The sequence below is a fragment of the Eschrichtius robustus genome, chromosome 5 (assembly GCF_028021215.1).
Source record: "Eschrichtius robustus isolate mEscRob2 chromosome 5, mEscRob2.pri, whole genome shotgun sequence".
NCBI classification, from domain to species: Eukaryota; Metazoa; Chordata; class Mammalia; order Artiodactyla; family Eschrichtiidae; genus Eschrichtius; species Eschrichtius robustus.
In genome coordinates this window covers 15,048,545-15,071,341 of record NC_090828.1, presented here as the reverse complement: position 1 = coordinate 15,071,341, position 22,797 = coordinate 15,048,545, and the positions used below count along the sequence as shown (strand labels likewise).

General features: G+C 36.1%; 1 long non-coding RNA gene across 1 annotated transcript in view; it reads right to left on the bottom strand.

Annotated features, from left to right (window-relative positions):
* Positions 1–22,797, bottom strand: part of LOC137764720 (uncharacterized) — a 140,225-nt gene that overhangs the window by 59,617 nt on the left and 57,811 nt on the right. The gene's annotated exons all lie outside the window — the stretch shown is intronic.

The window sequence follows — 22,797 nt, the reverse complement described above, 5'->3', positions numbered from 1 at the left end:
AGTGGAGCTTTATGCTCCGTTTCCCTGAGGGTGACCCATCTACATAAATTATTTGTAATTCCTCTGCATGAGAGATCTATATTTTCTTCCCATTTGACATTTAGATCTATGAAGCATCCTGTGTAAGATGTACAACTTTTGTGTAAGATACAAGGTAAGTGTTGAGGTTTATATTTTTGGATATGGGCATTCAATTATTCCAGTATCATTTATCAAAAATACTATTCTGTCTCTACTGGATTGCCTTTGCACTTTGCCAAAATTAGTTAATTATATTCGTGTGGGTCTATTTTTAGCCTCTCAATTATCTTCCATTGATCGATGCACTTGTTCTTTTGCCAGGATCACACTGTCATTAATACATAATCTTTGTGCTGTCTTGAAGTCAGGTTGTGAGTCCTTTGATTTTGTTCTTTTTCAGTATTGTGTTGGATATTCTTGGTGCTTTGCCTTTCCATATAACTTTAGAATCATTTTGATGATATATACAAAATTGCTTGCTGAAATTTGATTGGGATTGCTTTGGATCTATAGATTGAGTTGGAAAAGAATACACCTAAGATATTTAGTCTTCTACTAACTATTCCATGTCCCAACTCAAGTGAACATGTAATCTCTGTGCATTTATTTAGATCTAGTTTTATTTCTTCCATCATTTTTTGTAGTTTTCTTGCATTCAGGTCCTGTACATATTTCACTTTCACTCTTTCTCTTTCCCTGCCTCCCTCCACCACTCTCCCTCTCTTTCTTTCTTTCTTTTCTTCTTTCTTTCTTTCTTTCTTTCTTTTTTCTTTTTTCTTTTCTTTTCTTTCTTTCTTTCTTTCTCTTTCTTTTCTTTTCTTTTCTTTTCTTTTCTTTCTTTCTTTCTTTCTTTCTTTCTTTCTTTCTTTCTTTCTTTCTTTCATTTCTTTCTTTCTTCTTCCTTTCTTTTTGGTGCTACTGAATTTTTTATTTATTTCCAATTGTAATTGCCCATTGCTGGTATATAAAAAAACAACTAACCTTTTTTTTTTTTAAACATCTTTATTGAAGTATAATTGCTTCACAATGGTGTGTTAGTTTCTGCTTTATAACAAAGTGAATCAGCTACACATATACACACGTTCCCATATCTCCTCCCTCCCGCATCTCCCTCCCTCCCACCCTCCCCATCCCACCCCCCCAGGCGGTCACAAAGCACCGAGCTGATCTCCCTGTGCTATGTGGCTGCTTCCCACTAGCTATCTATTTTACATTTGGTAGTGTATATATGTCCATGACACTCTCTCACCCTGTCACATCTCACCTCTCCCCCTCCCCATATCCTCAAGTCCATTTTTTAGTAGGTCTGTGTCTTTATTCCCATCTTGCCACTAGGTTCTTCATGACCTTTTTTTTTTTTTTCCTTAGATTCCATATATATGTGTTAGCATACTGTATTTGTTTTTCTCTTTCTGACTTACTTCACTCTGTATGACAGACTCTAACTCCATCCACCTCATTACAAATACCTCCATTTCATTTCTTTTTATGGCTGAGTAATATTCCATTGTATATATGTGCCACATCTTCTTTATCCATTCATCCGATGATGGACACTTAGGTTGCTTCCATGTCCTGGCTATTGTAAATAGAGCTGCAATGAACATTTTGGTACATGACTCTTTTTGAACTATGGTTTGCTCAGGGTATATGCCCAGTAGTGGGATTGCTGGGTCGTATGGTAGTTTTATTTTTAGTTTTTTAAGGAACCTCCATACTGTTCTCCATAGTGGCTGTATCAATTTACATTCCCACCAACAGTGCAAGAGTGTTCCCTTTTCTCCACACCCTCTCCAGCATTTATTGTTTGTAGATTTTTTGATGATGGCCATTCTGACCGGTGTGAGATGATACCTCATTGTAGTTTTGATTTGCATTTCTCTAATGATTAATGATGTTGAGCATTCTTTCATGTGTCTGTAGACCATCTGTATATCTTCTTTGGAGAAATGTCTGTTTAGGTCTTCTGCCCATTTTTGGATTGGGTTGTTCGTTTTTTTGTTATTGAGCTGCATGAGCTGCTTGTAAATCTTGGAGATTAATCCTTTGTCAGTTGCTTCATTTGCAAATATTTTCTCCCATTCTGAGGGTTGTCTTTTTGTCTTGTTTATGGTTTCCTTTGCTGTGCAAAGGCTTTTAAGTTTCATTAGGGCCCATTTGTTTATTTGTGTTTTTATTTCCATTTCTCTAGGAGGTGGGTCAAAAAGGATCTTGCTGGGATGTATGTCATAGAGTGTTCTGCCTATGTTTTCCTCTAAGAGTTTGATAGTGTCTGGCTTTACACTTAGGTCTTTAATCCATTTTGAGTTTATTTTTGTGCATGGTGTCAGGGAGTGTTCTAATTTCATACTTTTACATGTACCTGTCCAATTTTCCCAGCACCACTTATTGAAGAGGCTGTCTTTTCTCTATTGTATATTCTTGCCTCCTTTATCAAAGATAAGGTGACCATATGTGCGTGGGTTTATCTCTGGGCTTTCTATCCTGTTCCATTGATCTATATTTCTGTTTTTGTGCCAGTACCAAACTGTCTTGATTATTGTAGCTTTGTAATATAGTCTGAAGTCAGGGAGCCTGATTCCCCCAGCTCCATTTTTCATTCTCAAGAGTGCTTTGGCTATTCGGGGTCTTTTGTGTTTCCATACAAATTGTGAAATTTTTTGTTCTAGTTCTGTGAAAAATGCCAGTGGTAGTTTGATAGGGATTGCATTGAATCTGTAGATTGCTTTGGGTAGTAGAGTCATTTTCACAATGTTGATTCTTCCAATCCAGGAACATGGTATATCTCTCCATCTGTTTGTATCATCCTTAATTTCTTTCATAGTTTTCTTCATACAGGTCTTTTGTCTCCTTAGGTAGGTTTATTCCTAGATATTTTATTCTTTTTGTTGCAATGGTAAACGGGAGTGTTTTCTTAATTTCACTTTCAGATTTTTCGTCATTAGTGTATAGAAATGCAAGAGATTTCTGTGCATTAATTTCGTATCCTGCTACTTTACCAAATTCATTGATTAGCTCTAGGAGTTTTCTGGTAGCATCTTTAGGATTCTCTATGTATAGTATCATGTCATCTGCAAACAGTGACAGCTTTACTTCTTCTTTTCCGATTTGGATTCCTTTTATTTCTTTTTCTTCTCTGATTGCTGTGGCTAACACTTCCTAAACTATGTTGAATGATAGTGGTGAGAGTGGGCAACCTTGTCTTGTTCCTGATTTTAGTGGAAATGGTTTCAGTTTTTCACCATTGAGGACAATGTTGGCTGTGGGTTTGTCATATATGGCCTTTATTATGTTGAGGAAATTTCCCTCTATGCCTACTTTCTGCAGGGCTTTTATCATAAATGGGTGTTGAATTTTGTCGAAAGCTTTCTCTGCACCTTTTGAGATGATCATATGGTTTTTCTCCTTCAGTTTGTTAATATGATGTATCACATTGATTGATTTGCGTATATTGAAGAATCCTTGCATTCCTGGGATAAACCCCACTTGATCATGGTGTATGATCCTTTTAATGTGCTTTTGGATTCTGTTTGCTAGTATTTTGTTGAGGATTTTTGCATCTATGTTCATCAGTGATATTGGCCTGTAGTTTTCTTTCTTTGGGACATCTTTGTCTGGGTTTGGTATCAGGGTGATGGTGGCCTCGTAGAATGAGTTTGGGAGTGTTCCTCCCTCTGCAATATTTTGGAAGAGTTTGAGAAGGATGGGTGTTAGCTCTTCTCTAAATGTTTGATAGAATTCGCCTGTGAAGCCATCTGGTCCTGGGCTTTTGTTTGTTGGAAGATTTTTAATCACAGTTTCAATTTCAGTGCTTGTGATTGGTCTGTTCATATTTTCTATTTCTTCCTGGTTCAGTCTCGGCAGTTTGTGCATTTCTAAGAATCTGTCCATTTCTTCCAGGTTGTCCATTTTATTGGCATAGAGTTGCTTGTAGTAATCTCTCATGATCTTTTGTATTTCTGCAGTGTCAGTGGTTACTTCTCCTTTTTCATTTCTAATTCTATTGATTTGAGTCTTCTCCCTTTTTCTCTTGATGCATCTGGCTAATGGTTTATCAATTTTGTTTATCTTCTCAAAGAACCAGCTTTTAGTTTCATTGATTTTTGCTATTGTTTCCTTCATTTCTTTTTCATTTATTTCTGACCTGATCTTTATGATTTCTTTCCTTCTGCTAGCTTTGGGGTTTTTTTGCTCTTCTTTCTCTAATTGCTTCAGGTGCAAGGTTAGGTTGTTTATTCGAGATGTTTTCTGTTTCTTGAGGTAGGCTTGTATTGCTATAAACTTCCCTCTTAGCACTGCTTTTGCTGCATCCCATAGGTTTTGGGTCATCGTATCTCCATTGTCATTTGTTTCTAGGTATTTTTTGATTTCCCCTTTGATTTCTTCAGTGATCACTTCGTTATTAAGTAGTGTATTGTGTAGCCTCCATGTGTTTGTATTTTTTACAGATCTTTTCCTGTAATTGATATCTAGTCTCATAGCGTTGTGGTCGGAAAAGATACTTGATACGATTTCAATTTTCTTAAATTTACCAAGGCTTGATTTGTGACCCAAGGTATGATCTATCCTGGAGAATGTTCCATGAGCACTTGAGAAAAATGTGTATTCTGTTGTTTTTGGGTGGAATGTCCTATAAATATCAATTAAGTCCATCTTGTTTAATGTATCATTTAAAGCTTGTGTTTCCTTATTTATTTTCATTTTGGATGATCTGTCCATTGGTGAAAGTGGGGTGTTAAAGTCCCCTACTATGATTGTGTTGCTGTTGATTTCCCCTTTTATGGCTGTTAGTATTTGCCTTATGTACTGAGGTGCTCCTATGTTGGGTGCATAAATATTTACAATTGTTATAGCTTCCTCTTGGATCGATCCCTTGATCATTATATAGTGTCCTTCTTTGTCTCTTGTAATAGTCTTTATTTTAAAGTCTATTTTGTCTGATATGAGAATTGCTACTCCAGCTTTCTTTTGATTTCCATTTGCATGGAATATCTTTTTCCATCCCCTCACTTTCAGTCTGTATGTGTCTCTAGGTCTGAAGTGGGTCTCTTGTAGACAGCATATATATGGGTCTTGTTTTTGTATCCATTCAGCCAGTCTATGTCTTTTCGTTGGAGCATTTAATCCATTTACATTCAAGGTAATTATCAATATGTATGTTCCTATTCCCATTTTATTAAATGTTTTGGGTTTGTTATTGTAGGTGTTTTCCTTCTCTTGTGTTTCTTGCCTAGAGAAGTTCCTTTAGCATTTGTTGTAAAGCTAGTTTGGTGGTGCTGAACTCTCTCAGCTTTTGCTTGTCTGTAAAGGTTTTAATTTCTCCATCACATCTGAATGAGATCCTTGCTGGGTAGAGTAATCTTGGTTGTAGGTTTTTCTCTTTCATCACTTTAAGTATATCCTGCCACTCCCTTCTGGCTTGCAGAGTTTCTGCTGAAAGATCAGATGTTAACCTTATGGGGATTCCCTTGTGTGTTATTTGTTGTTTTTCCCTTGCTGCTTTTAATATGTTTTCTTTATATTTAATTTTTGACAGTTTGATTAATATGTGTCTTGGCGTGTTTCTCCTTGGGTTTATCCTGTATGGGACTCTCTGTGCTTCCAGGACTTGATTATTTCCTTTCCCATTTTAGGGAAGTTTTCAACTATAATCTCTTCAAATATTTTCTGAGTCCCTTTCTTTTTCTCTTCTTCTTCTGGGACCCCTATAATTTGAATGTTGGTGCGTTTAATGTTGTCCCAGAGGTCTCTGAGACTGTCCTCAGTTCTTTTCATTCTTTTTTCTTTATCCTGCTCTGCAGTAGTTATTTCCACCATTTTATCTTCCAGGTCACTTATCCTTTCTTCTGCCTCAGTTATTCTGCTATTGATCCCATCTAGAGTATTTTTAATTTCATTTATTGTGTTTTTCATCATTGCTTGGTTCCTCTTTAATTCTTCTACATCCTTGTTATATGTTTCTTGCATTTTGTCTATTCTATTTCCAAGATTTTGGATCATCCTTACTATCATTATTCTGAATTCTTTTTCAGGTAGACTATCTATTTCCTCTTCATTTGTTAGGTCTGGTGTGTTTTGACCCTGCTCCTTCACCTGCTGTGTGTTTTTCTGTCATCTCATTTTGCTTATCTTACTGTGTTTGGGGTCTCCTTTTCACAGGCTGCAGGTTCGTAGTTCCCATTGTTTTTGGTATCTGTCCTCAGTGGCTAAGTTTGGTTCAGTGGGTTGTGTAGGCTTCTTGGTGGAGGGAACTAGTGCCTGAGTTCTGGTGGATGAGGCTGTATCTTGTCTTTCTGGTGGGCACGTCCACGTCTGGTGGTGTGTTTTGGGGTGTCTGTGGTCTTATTATGATTTTAGGCAGCCTCTCTGCTAATGGATGGGGCTGTGTTCCTGTCTTGCTAGTTGTTTGGCATAGGGTGTCCAGCACTGTAGCTTGCTGGTCGTTGAGTGAAGCTGGTCTTGATGTTGAGATGGAGATCTCTGAGAGATTTTCGCCGTTTGTTATTATGTGGAGCTGGGAGGTCTCTTGTGGACCAGTGTCCTGAAGTTGGCTCTCCCACCTCAGAGGCACAGCCCTGATGCCTGGCTGGAGCACCAAGAGCCTTTCATCCACACGGCCAAGTACGTGGGGAGTTTCTTGCCTTTTGGGAGGTCTGACATTTTCTGCCAGCGTTCAGTGGGTGTTCTGTGGGAGCAGTTCCACGCGTAGATGTATTTCTACTGTATCTGTGGGAAGGAAGGTGATCTCCACGACTTACTCTTCCACCATCTTCTCTCCTCCCCTCGCAACTAACTTTTATCAACCTTATATCCCGTGACCTTGCTTTGTATGTTGTGTCACTTATTATTTCCAGGATTTTGTTATTGATTGTTTAAGAGAGATCCTAGTCTGTGTTCCTGTCTTGTAATTTCTTTATCTGGTTTTGGTAATAGAGTAATGCTGGCTCATAAAATGAATTATAAAATGTTTCCCCTGCTTCTATTTTCTGGAATGAATTGTAGAGAATAGGTATTATTTCTTTCTTAAAAGTTTAATAGAATGCACCAGTGAAATAATCTGGGCCTGGAGCATTCTTTTTTGGAAGATTATTAATTATTGATTCAATTTATTTAATAGATAAAGAACTTATTCTGGTAATCTATGCCTCCTTGTGTGCATTTTGGTAGTTTGTGTAGGAATTGGCTCATTTCATTTAAGTTATCAAATTTATGGGCATAGACTTATTCACATTATTCCTTTATTATACGTTTAATGTTCATAAGATCAGTTGTGATGACCCATCTTTAATTTATGATATTGGTAATTTATGGCTCCTTTCTCTTTTCTTGGTTAGTCTAACTAGAAGTTTATGAAATTTGTTTATCTTTTCAAAGAACCAAGTATTGATTTCACTGATTTTCTTTATTGTTTACTTATTATAAATTTCATTTATTTCTGATCTAGCTTTATTATATCTTTTCTTCTACGTATGTTATGCTTTAAGGGTTCTTCCTCTACTTTTCCAAGGTATAAGATTATTATTGATCTTAGATATTTCTTCTTTTATAGTATATTAATTGCATGCTATAAATTTCCCTTTAAGAAGTGCTTTCACTGCACCCCACCAATTTTGGTAATTTGTATTTTCATTTTTACTAAGTTCAAAATATTTAGAAATTTATCTTGAGACTTCTTCTTTGACCCATGAATTATTTAGGAGAGTTTTGTTTCATTTCCAAACAGTTAGGGATTTTTCCAACTATTTTTTTTTTTTATTCTTGATTTCTAGTTTAATTCCACTTTGGCCAGAGAATCTATTTTATATGATTTCTAGTGTTTTAAATTTGTCAAGGTGTGTTTTATGGCCCAGAATGCAGTCTATCTCAGTGAATGTTCCAAAAAATTTTGAGAAGATTGTGTGTTCTGCTATAATTGATTAGAGTAGACTATAAATATCAGTTAGATCAAGTTGGTTGATAGTGATAGTCAAGTCACCTATATATACTGATTCTCTGCCCGTTTGATCTTTCAATTACTGACAAATGGTTGAAGTCTCCAACTACTATAGTCTCCACTTTAACAGTGGATTTGTCTATTTTTCCTTTCAGTTCAATCAGTTTTGCTTAATATATTTTGATGCTTTGTTGTTAGGTGTATATAAAGTTATAATTCTTATATACTCTAGAAAAATTGACTCCTTTATCATTATGTAATAGTCCTCTTACTCCTGATGACTTTCTTTGTTCTAAAGTTAGCTTTGACTAAAATTAATATAATTCATCTAGATTTCTTTTGGTTAGTTTTACCATGGTACATCTTTCTCCATTGCTTTACTTTTAAACTATGTAAGTCTTTATATTTAAAGCAGATTTGCTGTAGACAATTGTCTTATGATCCACTCTGACAATTGTTTTTTCACTGGGGTGTTTAGGTCATTCTTTTGGATCTTTAGAATCTTAGAAACAGCTTAGTCCACCAAACTTTTGATCACACAAACTTTCGAGGAATAAAAAAATCTTTCTCTCTTTTTCTTTATCTATTTAACTATGTCTCTATATAAATAATTGGCAAATCTTATTTATATAGCTATATTAAAATTATAAGCCATATACAACAATTAAATTTAGTAAGAACTGGATAAAGATTAAATAAACAATATCATAATATAGTAAATTATATTTTATATTATAAAATAATTTTTGCTCTCACTAAAATATGATTAAGTATGTTTAAGTGGAATAAATAGGATTAAATATGTCTTAAAATCTTGGATTAATACTTTTGATATAACAATTTGAAGTTCTAGAAGTTTAATAATTGTTTTAATAAGTGTTATAGATTAAAAATTATATCTCATGGAGAAATTTAGATACAAATGAAAAAAATCACATTACTGATTGTGCTTGCTGAATAATAATGCTCATTTTAATTCCCACATTAAATTAGACAAAGGTTTTTTTTTTTTTTTAATTTTGGAGTAACTTTCCTTCATTCATGATGTAAATGTTGTCCTTGAGCACTAATCAGAAGGAATTACATTTTTCATATTGTTAAAATTAAATGAAGAAATCATTGAAACTCTTCTGAAAATTGTTAAATTGAAAACTCTGTTCCAAGTTTGTAAATATTCAGATGTGACATTTTTATGAGTGATACTTTACTTTCAGTATAGTGATAAAAATATTTTAAATATTCTTTTTCAAAATGATCTTTCTGTTAAATAAGTTTTCCCCTTTCTATTAAAATGTCTTTACCTTGAAAAGACAGATAGAATGTGTTTATATTTTTCAGAAATATCTGCAAGGTAACATAGTGCTAGAAGCCATTTGCTATTATAGGAAAGGTCAGAAAGTTTGGAATACTAATCATTTTGAGCAAAAGAAAATCATGACTCATATTTAAGTTCAATAACCTTTAAAAGCTTTGCCATAAAATTGATAGTTAACATTTTGTGAGTGCTCACCATGTACCAGGCCGTGCAGTGTGTTCTTTATACACTTCATGTCATATTATTCTTCATAATTACCCTATCATCATCCCTCTTATTTTCCAAGTGAGGAAACTGGATTTAGCAGAGTGGTTAAGTTGCTTGCCCAAGATCACCTAGAGAGTGTTTTAGGTCAGATTTTTCAGTTGAAAAGCCCCAAGATGAAGATTTGTTTATGCAAATGACTTATTAAGAAAGTGTTCCCAGGATTCATGGGTAAGGGAGTGGGGGAAGCAGGAAAAATAAGCCAAGAAGCCAAGAAGGGTACAGTTTCAACAAAATCTCAGCCCTTGTCTGATTATGAAGGTATCTCTTGAGTATAAATTGCACAGAGTTTGCTCAACTTCAAGGCGTAGATGTGGGTTTTCATAATCTAGTCCACTCAGTAAGTCCACCACCTAGAAGGATGAATTCTTAAGCAAACTTTCTAACAGGTCTGGTAAGAAGGAGGCTTTTGTAGCCCCCTTGGGCCCTTTTCTCTAAAGGGAGTCACAAGCACATGTCTTTAAAAGAAAAGCACATAGAAGCTGGAGGCTATGCACAAAGAACCTTTCAAATGTATGTAAGAGGATCTAAGTGAATTGCTGTTAGCATTTGCTGTAGCTAGTAAATGACATAACCAAGATTAAACCCAAGCAGTGTGGCTACGGACCCCATGCTCTTAATCATTATACTAAACTACCTGGAATAACCAGCAAATCTCTGGTCATTTCCCAATTATTTACAAACACTATTAATACTTTAGTCTCTTTTTAAAATATTTTTCTGATAAAATTTACAAATCAGTGGTGACCTGTAACATTTTGGACCTTCTGACTCAAATGTAATGGTTCACTCATGAATTACACATTAAATGAATTTTACATGTGATACTATCTCTGTAGCACCAGAGTTATTTTAAAATTCTAATCAAAAGAGATATTTTTGTTTCCCAGTGTGGATTTAGATGTAGTTCAGAAATTGACTCTCTATATCAAATGTATAAGTATGCTAAGCTAACCAGTCCACTACTTTATATAACAGATATACCTACAAGCCAGAGTGATGTGGATATTGAAAAGAAAAAATAATCTAGGGACTCCCTTGTCATCCTTGGCCTTGAGACCCGGAGTGCTTTTTCCCCACTGATTGCTCTATGATGTAGTCAACACTGAGTGGACATCTAAGTGAATTATGGAGGTGCTGCTCTAGATTAATTGCATGGAGATGAAAGGAAGGTGATGGCCTTAGGGAGTAAGTTCTCTGTTAGGAGGAAGGATGAGTCATCCTCACGGGATGGGTAGAGTCATGGGTATATTCACTTTGAGTTGTCAGGGTAAGTACAAGTTAGTGAGAGTTCTAATTTTCCCCTTCTATACAAAGAATTACTTCTGAAATGACTCTAACCATTCAGTGAGACAATTAGCATGTATTGGCAGACCATGAAGTGTAAGACTGGGAAGAGTGGGTGGTAAAGGACTGGTAGACTTGCTCCATTCCAACTCCTCACTGGCTATTTCAGAAAGGGATTCTTATCTCACTAACAGGTCCAGTTAGAAGCTTTTAGTTGTCCTAAGCACTGAACAATAATACTAACTTATACTTATATGGTACTTTCTGAGTGCCAATGCAATACCATATATATAGTGTATACAGTAAATATTATTACTTCCATGTTACATCTGAGGGAACTGAGGCACAAGGAGGTTAAGTATTTTGTGCAAGACTACACAGCTTGGAAAAGGTAAATATGGAAAGTAATCATTCTATGTTTTTAACTACTAAGCTATATGGTGCCTAAGGAGGGAGAAGGAAACAAGAAATTAGAGTGGGAAAAGGTAAACAGGGTAAATATAGATGAGTGGCCTCATCTATATTTGTATAAATATTTTATTTATTAAAATGATTAGCAAATAAGCATTAATATCCTTTATATTTTTGATTATCTAAAGAATTCATAATTTATAGAAGTAAATTATTTTGTCTTCCCTTTTGTATGAAATACAAATTATAAATAACACTAAACTTTGAAGGAGGTGCTTGGAGATCTAAGATACTTTTCTCCATGCTAATTTAATATGTTTTTTGAAAATATCTTATTTTTTAACCTACCTTTTTTTTTGGCACTATCAGCTTGGACTGACAAGGGCAAAAAGAGTCTGAGATGAAAAGAGGCTTCAGTGCCCCAACCCTTTTATGGACAGGCAGTAGGCTGAGAAAACTACTCTGTTAAAAACACAGACCTTTCTTATAAAAAAATGGAGGATGACTCAGCAAAGCCAAGAGCCAAGAGACCAGAGGGCAAAGGGAAGAGATACAAAGAACCACTCTGAGGGAGAACTGAGCGCTAATCAAACACACAGTAACGTGCACCTGGCTAGATTTTAGAATTACTATGGGCCAGTGACTACAACATGCCCCTTGTCTTCCTCCTCTCTTTTGAGTAGGAATGTCCATTGCAGTTCCGGCATGTTTCAGCATTGCATGTTGAGGGTGTGGAGAGCAGATAACCTGTCTCTAACATCTCAGGGATGCAGATGTAGAAGAACTTTACTGGAGGAGGTGTATATGGGTTTTTTTGGCCACGCCCCCAGAATGTAGGATCTCCTTGACCAGGGGTGGAACCCGTTCCCCCTGCAGTGGAAGCATGGGAATCCTAACCACTGGACCAACAGGGAATTTCCAGGAGGAGCTGTATTTGATGAGTTGCATTGAAGAGTCTCATCGACACCTGGGCTGATTTAGGTAGTGAGATCCTGAATATTAAGCATGAGCCAGACACTATAACAGGATGAGATTTTGGTGATTTTTGAGAGCACTATGATGATATTTTACATATGGGAGAGATGTGAATCTCTGGGGTCAGAGAGTGTACTGTGATTTCCAGCTGAGACTCTTGAATATATTCACTGTTGGACACTTGCTGTTGCTGTACACTGGCCAGAGGAAGTTTATACCTAAGATAAACAATGTCAGATGACATGCCTGGAAACGTAATTAGGATTTTATCAGGAGCTCCAACAATTGTTTGTATCTCCAACAATTGTATGTATCTACAGGCTGCTGGTTTTGAATTGAAAGTTTCCTGAAGTCAGATTGATTTAGAAATGGATATCTATGCCCTTCAATATGATGATTGTACATTTATTTTCCAAGGATGCAAAAATAATGTTTTCTTGGAGATAGATAATACTTCACCAGATTTGTGCTCTCCTATAATGAAAGAGGCTTCCTAGCCACTTTTTCAACCAGATGGGGCATTGTGACTCAGTTTTGGTCGGTGGACTTGGGGTGGAAGTGATATGTGCCCTTCTCAAGCCTGGCACATAAACCTTTCAATCAATCTTTTCTTTCTCACTTCTTTCATTCTTTAGGCCATCCTTGTTCAGGCCCATCTTGAAATCTATGTGTGGAAGACAGCAGAGGCCCCATTAGTTTGAGCAATTCTGCTGGAATATCATGCATAGCATTAAAAAAAACCCACCAAGATATGGCACATGATTAAAAATGATAAAATTTTGGGATAAGATATTTTTATATGTTTGGTATGATTCAGTAATTTCCCAAAGAACATATTGCCAGTTTTCTTTGGTTCAACATGGTAGTAGTCTGTCTGGCAAGATTTTTTTCCCCATTCCCCACTTAGATGAAGATAGACAATAAGCAGTAGCTTTAATAATTCAGGTGACCATCTATCAGATCTATCCTTTATCTCTATCTCTGTGGTCATCAATCTAACACAAACTATAATTATCTCTTGCCTGGATGATTACAATAGCCTTACATCTGTCCCTGTACCCTCCAAACTCTCTCCAAGCTGTAGTCAGAGTGATCGTTTCACTTTGGTCATGGTTCTCATCTATAGCTTCCTAAGATAAAGTCCTTAATGGGTCAAGGTCCTATGAGGCCCTGCCTTGTCTGACTCATGTATACCTCAGCAGTTTCATCACAGATCACTCTTGCTCTCACTGCTTTTGCTGGAGCAAAAGTACATCTCAGTTCCTGGATGTACTTTCCCTCCATAGAAACTCAGCTTACAAATCATTTCCTTAGGGAAGACTTTGATGATCCCAAATTGATTAAGGTTCCTTCATTTTATGTTACAGCATTATATTACTTTCTTTCATAGTATTTTTTCTAACTTTGAAAAAAATTTAAAATGTTGGATTATTTTGTTTAATTTTTAACCAGATATTATATCCATGTGGTTTAAAAATTATTTTTAAAATACAGTGAAATGATGTATAACATCAGAGTGAAACCTAAACTTTTGCCAGTGATCTGAGGGTCCAGTTTTACCACTGAATTCTGGCATGTATTTGGGTCTATTTCTGAGCTTTCTATTCTGGTCCATAGGTCAGCTGTCTGTTCATGTATGAGTGCCATCCTGTTTTAATCAATAACGTTTTTCTTACTCTTTGATTTTGCACTATTAAATATTCTTGTAGCTTAATTACTTGATTTACTGGCTTTAAATAAGATCCTTTTGCACACAACTCTTACAAATAATACATCGGCAAATTTATTCTGCCTTCAATGTCTTTCCCCCTTTCCCTCCATTTTTTTTAGTTGTTATCATTTCTATATTGTCAGGGCATATAATACATTTATTCTTGTCAGTCACTTTAAATCCCATATTTAAAAAAATTTAGTTCCATCGTTAAATAATTTAACCTTATCACCAGTCTTTTTACCAGTTTCCTTGGACATCCCTTATTTGGCTGATACAGCTTGAGGAATAGAAAAAGATGGAGAAGCATAGAAGATGAATCTGGAGCTGTAAAATGAATGCATCCAATACCATAATTGGCACAGTGATCTTGCCTTCTAAACCACAGAGGAAAGAAAGTGAAAGCAGAAATAAGATAAAGTATATGAAAGAATAACAAATGTCTATGTGTTAGAGGTTCTGATAAGAAGCAAGGTCTTTGGAGTAGTTGAATGAGAAAGCTGAGTAGAGTGGTGACTATTGTCAGAGAAGAAAGTAACTAATTTTTGTCTTTTTTTTCTAATCTCAGAGTGAGGAAACTTCTGGATGATGACAGGATCCAGGTTATGACCATGAGAGTAAATGGTTGACATGGAATTGCGGAGAAAGTCATTAGATATGAAGAAGTCAAGTAACTAAAAGTTCAGAGTCTTGGAAGTTCAGATCAAATCATCTAGAATGATAACTTATACTTATCATACAATGATAACATAGCTTCATGTAAGAAGTCCCTAGCAGAGCATCCTGAATAAAAAGTAGGCAGTTGGGTCAAGAAGAAGAAGAAATGTAGTTCAAACTTCTACAATGAACTCAGCAATAATAAACAGAAAAAACAAATGTGTCTCCAGTGATAGAGTTCCTGCCCCCTTTAGGTTTATCGAGGTGAGGATACTTAGTGTATCCTTTAGGTTGGAATACCAGAAAATAAATGATTAAAGGAAAAAATAAATAGTTCTTTCAATAAGTGCTATGATAGTTCTGAAAAGGAAGCAGGGCAGTATGATCTGGACAAACTATATGAACATGAAGAACACTTTTACCACTTCCTTGCATGTTGTGTTGAGGCAAGCAAAGAGCTTCATGACTTTCAGGTCCAAAAAGATTTGATGAGGTAATATTTGTGAAAATGTAAATTGCAAGTCCCCATATAAATGTCTAGTGTTATTTCTTTATTATTATTAACAGTGTTCATCACAATTAAATGAGTGTTTAAGGACACCATCAGAACCAGCATAGAGAATTGCAGAGGCTAAATGATATGGTGAAACAAATTCAAAAGCTGAAAGGGAATTCTTAGGTGTCCAAAGGCTGTGATCTCAGGGATATTTGCTTTAATGATTAATTCCTTTTTTTTTAATGAAATGGACAATCCATGGCTTTGAAACTGTTTTTTCTTGCTTAGAATTTTTTTTTTTTTGCTGTAGTTATGATTATTGTGATGGGTTCTGCTTATATTACCTAGTGATGGGCCAAATTGTTCAGCTTTAACATAATTGCTTCTGCATTCATTACTAAAACTGGAAAAGTTGCATTAGTCTCCTAGCAGAAATAATATGTTGCTCCAGGGTGATATTTGGAAAAAGATTATTACAGAAATATGTGTGCTGTAAAAAAAGACATTTTTTTCACACAAAAAATGATATTTGTGCTTTTCTTTGCAGTTATGGCTCTTAAAACATTTGACTGAAATATCATATGTTGATTATGGTGATGATGAATCTGTGTTTCTAATTGTCGCTAAAAAGATACAGCCATGGCTTGAATATTATTTTGTTTCGCATTATACAATATGCAAATACAAGTGTCAGTTGTGTTATCCCTACACTGAAAAGTTAGAATTGACTTACTGAGCAGAAACCGTACTACCAAATATGGATAAAATTTCCATATAGCAAATGTTATAGGATTTACTAAACTACTCTTTTTAGAAAATAATGGAATTTCATTAAACTTATCTGTTATTGGAAATTACAGGGATTATTTGATGTGATGTTTTGGTCAGGTGGTTAAAAGGGCTGAGGTTTGTGGCAGTTGGACTCAACAGAAACAGACACTGAGGTGAGTAAGGGGTGAAAAATTAGACATCAAAACCTGAGAAGGGAAGCAAGAGGAAGAAGAAATGGGCAGAGAATGAAGCTGAACATTGATACAGGCCTGACAAGGTCTTGGCAATCGGAGGGGGAGCTCTGGAGCAAGTATTAACTATCAGTGTGCCCTGCACTGGGCCAGATGCAGGTGACTCTGGGAAAGTCTGTCTTTGGGCAAAGAGGCTCTCTGAAGTCAGGACAGACTCTAAAAGTGCTGACAGCTAGAGACTGTCTGCTGAGTACACTTCCCACAGCTAAAGGGGGCTCTGAGACAGGGTGGCATATCTCCCTACCAACCACAAACCTGAACAGACTGAAGGGGCACTGAAGAATATGTGGATTGCCTCCAGCTTCCTATACCTAATGCTAGGTGTGCGTTGTATTAATTTTTTCTAGTGGATAGAGGTATACTGCTGACAAGTTGATCGGTGGTAAAAACTGGATATAATTTTCTATTTCTGAGAATTGGAGAACAATGGGATCCAGAGTGAATCAGGAATCTGGGCTAACAGGTAGAGAGACAATTGAACAAGGGATTGCAAGAAGAGTGCCTGAAAACAGGTAAATATTTGTGGTTTTTGGTTTTTTTTTTTTTCCTTGACCATGCCGCAAGACTTGGTTCCCCGACCAGAGATTGAACCGTGCCCTCAGCAGTGAAAGCACAGAGTCTTAACCACTGGACCACCAAGGAATTCCCAGTTAGGTATTTAGGAAATGCACTAAAGGGCAAGTCCAGTATGGAACTAGGTAATTATATAAGTGAATTGCATCCTGAAAACATATCCAAATTGATGGTAGATTTTAAGAATGTCTGTCCAGGCCTGGGATCTAGATATAATCTTATGCACTTGTCTTCTTTTTTTTAAAGATATTTTCATTTATTTTATTTTTTTTAACAACCTAATTGGTATACAAGCACATATTTAATGTATATGATTTAATGAGTTTGGACATCTATATACATTCATGAAATTATAAGCACAATTAAGGTAATAGACATATCCAACGCCTCTAAACGTTTTGAGTCCCTTTGTGGTTTTTTGTTTTGTGTGTTAGTATGTTTGTTTTGAGGAGGGGACATAAGAACACTTAATGTGAGATCTCTACCATCTTAATTTTTTAAGTGCACAATATAATAGTATTGATAGGCGCTATCCTCTACAGCAGATCTCTAAACTTATTCATCTTGCATAACTGAAAGTTTATGCCAATTGAACGATTCCCCATTTTCCCCTCTTCTCAGCCCCTGGTAATCACCATTCTATTCTTTGCTTCTATGAGTTTTACTATTTTAGGTAACTCATGAGTGGAATCATGCAGTATTTGTCCTTATTTGACCGGTTTACATATTTTTTAAACTTTGCAAAACGCTATCAAGAGAAAAAAAGACTAAAAATGTAAAAACGAAAAATGTATTCTTGCTATAATGACTGATTGGGTGGGTGGGTGGATGCAGCAGCACCAAATTAAGAATTTGTGACGAGAGCTCTGTTCCCAGGACCATCTCTACCAGAACAATGCCTTACACTCACAGATGGTGGTAGCAAAGGCACAGTTTATAGCCTGCTCTGATTATGACGTCATAGAGGCTAACTTCCCACCAAGAGTACATGATGATAATTTCATAGCTTTGTGGAATAAGGAGATAAAGGTTATTGAGCTCTTAACTCTATGCCAGGCACTAAGCTTAGCCTTTTGTGAGGAGAGAGTAGACAAAATTGGGTTATGTAATTTGCCTAATATTTCACGGTTTAACTCAGATTTTCTTAGCCTGAGCTTTCTACTGCTATGAAACACGACCAAAATGACATCACAGTGTTAAGTCCTTTAGGGAAGGAGCTTGCATCAGAGAAGGCTGTTGCTGAGAACTGGATGTAACCTGATCTGTTAAGAGTTCATCAGGGCTTGACTCTTCACAGGACCTGGTCCTTATATCAAAAGAGAGCTGGGACTCTAGGGATAAGAACACTAGCCCTGCTGTTCCTGTCAAGTTCACATCACCCTTCTTCTACTAGGGTCTCACTTCACTGGAACTACAGTGTGCTTTTGGGTTCTGAGGACTTCATTTACTTATTCAAATATTAATTGATTATATCGAAGGTAAAGTTTTAAAAAATCTAAGATATTCAAGAGTTATTGATTTTCTTCTTTTTCTGAAAGTAACCCAAATTCCTCCAAATCAGAGATATACAGGGAACCCCTTGAAGCGGCCATTGGTTGTTCCTACCTACTTAGCATCCCTTCCCTCTTTTTCTAGTAACTGAGTCCCCCCTCACATTTTTTCTTTGTGGTACTACCACAAAGGAATAAGCACTCCCATAAAAAACAGATTTCTTGGTAAAAACAGTTTTACCACTGGTGGATGATGAGTAAAGGAAAGACGATTAATCAGCAACTTCTCCAAGGCTTGGGAATGCAGAAAGCAAAGGGATCCCCATTACAATCCTGCCTTTTCTGCTGGAGCAATCATGAAAGATTTCTCATGTGGAATGACCCTAGTTGAGAGATGGAGAGCACAAGAGCCATGTACCCCTAGACTGAGCTATGCCTGAAGGAAAATATTCCCTTTTGATTTTTCAAGTACATGAACCAATGAAGTTCCTTATTTTGCTTAATCTAGTTTCAACTATCTTTCTGTTTTTCTGTCACTTGTAACCAAATGAAGCCTGACTACTGCATAAACTTTTCCTTGAAAAGGGGACGTGAGGGAGGGGAAGAGAAAGTAATATTGCTCTAAGTACCTATTGCAATGTGCTGGGCCTAAAATTAGACTCTATTATTTCATTAATTAATATATGTTCTTTATTTATGAGGATAAAGGAGACAAAATTATGTTATGTGATTTGCTTAATATCTCACTATAACTTACAAATTCAAGCCCAAACCCAAACTCCATATCCAATATACCATGTTGCCTCCCCATGTTGCAATTATATTGCATATGCAAATACAATTGTATATATATGCAAATAATATTAGAATTTAAGCAATACTGAGAATTATTGCTATAAAAAGAACAAAACAGATTGTGTTGGAGAGGAGTCAGAAAGGAACTTCCAAAGCAGTCTAGAGCTGTCCAGAGTTCTGACCTCTGCCTAGCTATCTCTGGCCATTAGTCCTTAGGTAAATTCCCATTTTTCCTACACCATAGCCTTTTTCACTCTCACACATTTAACCTTTACTTCCCTACCTCTTCTAATGAAAGTTGTGAGCTCTGTTAGACTGGCTTATACAAAATGATTTGAAGTCATCCGTACCTCAGTTCAATTTTTAGTACTTCTGCTGATGAATCATATAACTTTGAACAAGTCACATAACCAAAGACTCAGTTTTCTTATCTATAAAAGGGGAATAAACGAGGAGTTCCAGTAACTGGAATATAGAAGGAACTCAAAAAAAATGGTAACTCTCTTCTCACCTTCCTCACTTACGGAATAAATCTTGAAAAAAGGGAAAAAATGTTTATGGGCAGAATTATTTTTTGAAATGGTACTTGCTGTGACAAAATTTTACCTATAGGTATTTTCCACCCCATGTTAGAAGTTTCCATTTTCACTTACAAAAGCTTTGTCTTCATGAGGTGAAGATTTGGGCAGCCTCCTACATAGATTGTGCTTTAGACACCCACGGATTTGTAGAAGGAATTATTCTATCCCAACTGAATCAAACTGATTTCGGATAGCAATTAGCAAATCTCCCTTCCTATCCTGTCTCTTACTTGATAATGTTTTCATTTACAAAAATAGGAGCAAAACAAATTGGATTATTTCTGATTATATATATATATATATATATTTTTTTTTTTTTTCCAGCAGGAATGGCAGCACTTGGCAGCTGGGATAAATGGACAAAATATTCCCTCTGATTTAAACCACAAATATAGTCAGGTAGAGAATGTTGATGGTAATTTTAGCTTTCAAAATACACATTCAAAGCAGGCATTAAGTTGACAATGTGATTTGCACATTTCAAGTTTTACATTAAAAAGCTAAATGCAAACCCCATTTTCTATATACCAGAGAAAAATGCATATCCTTAGAGGACACAAAACACATGGAATAAATATGTACTTGCTCTTTCACTTACAAGTTTACTTTTTCTTTTAAATCTCCACGTTAATTATCATTATTACTTTTTAGCAATGTATGCTTTGCAAGGAGTTGTCCATCGGTTCTAAACACAGATGCTATTTTTCAGCTCTTCTTATTACACAGGTTTATTAGCAATGTGTCTTTCCTCTAAGATTTTACGATGGAATAAAACTGGTAAAACAGAAGCCATCAAAGTTACCTTGTTAACCTCACTGAGGGCTTTTCAGGATGTCATTATACATTGTACTTAATGTATATATGTCTGTCCTTAGGCCAGACAAAAAAAATCATATACTCTTATGATTATACCTTCAAATGGTCTCCATACACTATGGTATAAAGTAATTTGCTTCTGTTTTTTAACTTACTTGATCTAGAATTTTTTTAAGCTATTTATACAGTGTGGTAGCATGTGGGCCTTAGGGTTGAGGAGTACAAAGTTTGAACCCCAGCTTTATGACTTATTTTGCTGATTAATTTCAAGTAAAATACTTAAAGTCTCTAAACTTCTGTCTCCCAATATGTACTGGGGTAATATAAAGATTAAATTAACTAAAATATGCAAAAGAGCTGTGGCAGGAACTGTTGGTTGGCTAATCCACTGCTGTTCCAAATCCTCTTCTTTCTAACCACCTTTCACCTTTCAATGGGTTGTACATGGAAGTCTCTCTTTCCTTCTCATAAAATAACAAAAATTTGGTCCTACCTTTTTCTTCCTGTTTGGGAGGATGATTTTATGCCTGGAGGTGGAGCAACCATTTCAGAACCATGAGTGTAAAACCACACACTAAGGCTGGCACAGAAGGAAACAAGCAAAGGTCTGGTTCCTTCATGATACTCTTGAGCAGCTAGAGCTGACCTAGAGTAGTTTTCTCAAGATATATCATGTGAAATCTATAGCCCCTTATCTGATAAAGCTACTGTTTCTCACATTTTTTGTTACTCAAAGTTGCAGCATTCCTGTGTGTTACAAGAGCCAACATGGTCCCTGGCCATAGTACGGAGGTTCAAATAGTGTTAATCACCTACTCCCTTTCACCACTAGTAAAGGCTACACAATGGATGAGACATAGTCTCAGCATATACCTTTTAAAAATAAATAATAGAATAAAAATCTCAGGCATCACCTTTCATGTTTTAGTGAATGCTATCACCAGTCAACATGGTTTATATTCCAGAGTCTTACAAAAAGTCCTGATACTTCTTTCTCCCGGTATATCTTATTCAATCCAAGCCCCAGAGATTTTACCTCTAAGTATCTGTCCCATTATTGACTTCTTTCCATCTCCTTTGCCATCAACCTTAATCCATTATGGTTCACCTGAGCTAGCACATTCTCACATTCTTACAAGTGAACTTGTGCACAGGCTTTTCCCTTTGCCTAGAATATTCTCTCCTCCTATCTCCTACTTATCTTTCATATCTTAGCCAAGCCAGCACATACTCAGGAAACATTTCTCCAACTTCCTGGTTCTGACTATCTCCCTTTTATATTTCATTATATCTCTCTTTTTAACACATATTAAACATTCTATATATGTGTTTTAATGTCTGTATTCCAGACCTGTAAGTACCAGAAGAGCTGAGCCTATTGTTTTGTTTTATCTTCCATCATTTATATCTATTGACTCAATTTTGTAGTCATAGCAATCCTATTTTACAGGTAAGATAGCCCTATTTTTGCAGGTAAAGCTGAGACACAAAAAGGTTAAGGAATTGCCTGAGGTCATATAGGTAGTAACCCAGAATTTGTCAGGCGGTTCTCTTTTTTTCTTATACATTTGTTTATTTATTTATTTTTGGCTGTGTTGGCTCTTTGTTGCTGCGCGTGGGCTTTTCTCTAGTTGTGGAGAGCGGGGGCAACTCTTCACTGCGGTGCATGGGCTTCTCATTGCGGTGGCTTCTCTTGTTGTGGACCATGGGGTCTAGGCATGAGAGCTTCAGTAGTTGTGGCTCACAGGTTCTAGAGCACAGACTCAGTAGCTGTGACACACGGGTTTAGTTGCTCTGCGGCATGTGGGATCTTCCCAGACCAGGGATCGAACCCGTGTCCCCTGCATTGACAGGCGGATTCTTAACTACTGCACCATCAGGGAAGTCCCAGGCAGTTCTTCTTTAGAGCCTGTGTTATTAACCACTACCCAAAGCTGGATAAAAGAATTAATCTTGCCACCAACTGGTCAATGATAATCACTTTGTTTCCTAGCTCTGATGGTCTACAAGAAATAAATAGAAGTTGTTTTGCGCAAGGTATTTATTCTCTGGGTTCAGTGGATATGATGGAGTTTACAAGCACCCAATCTATATTTTAAAGGCTCGGTAGAGCTAAACACTGATTGGTCTGTGGATATAAAGCAAATTTCTCATATATTTATGTTTTCCTTAAAACATAATACCAGTGCATTATATAACTATTGGCTTTCCTCCTCAATTTGCTTGACCCTCATTACTTCATGTGAGAAAGCACATGAATCTTACTAGATTTCTTTATTGTGCCATGTTGGGTAATGCTATATTGTTTTTTGTTTTTTTTTTTTTACTCCAAAACCAAAATTATTTTGAAAGAGTGAAGAAAACACCATCTGTAACAACTGAAATCATAATAACATTTTTTTCTATTCTCCAAGCACATCAATGTTATATAATGAAGGGAAAAATGATTA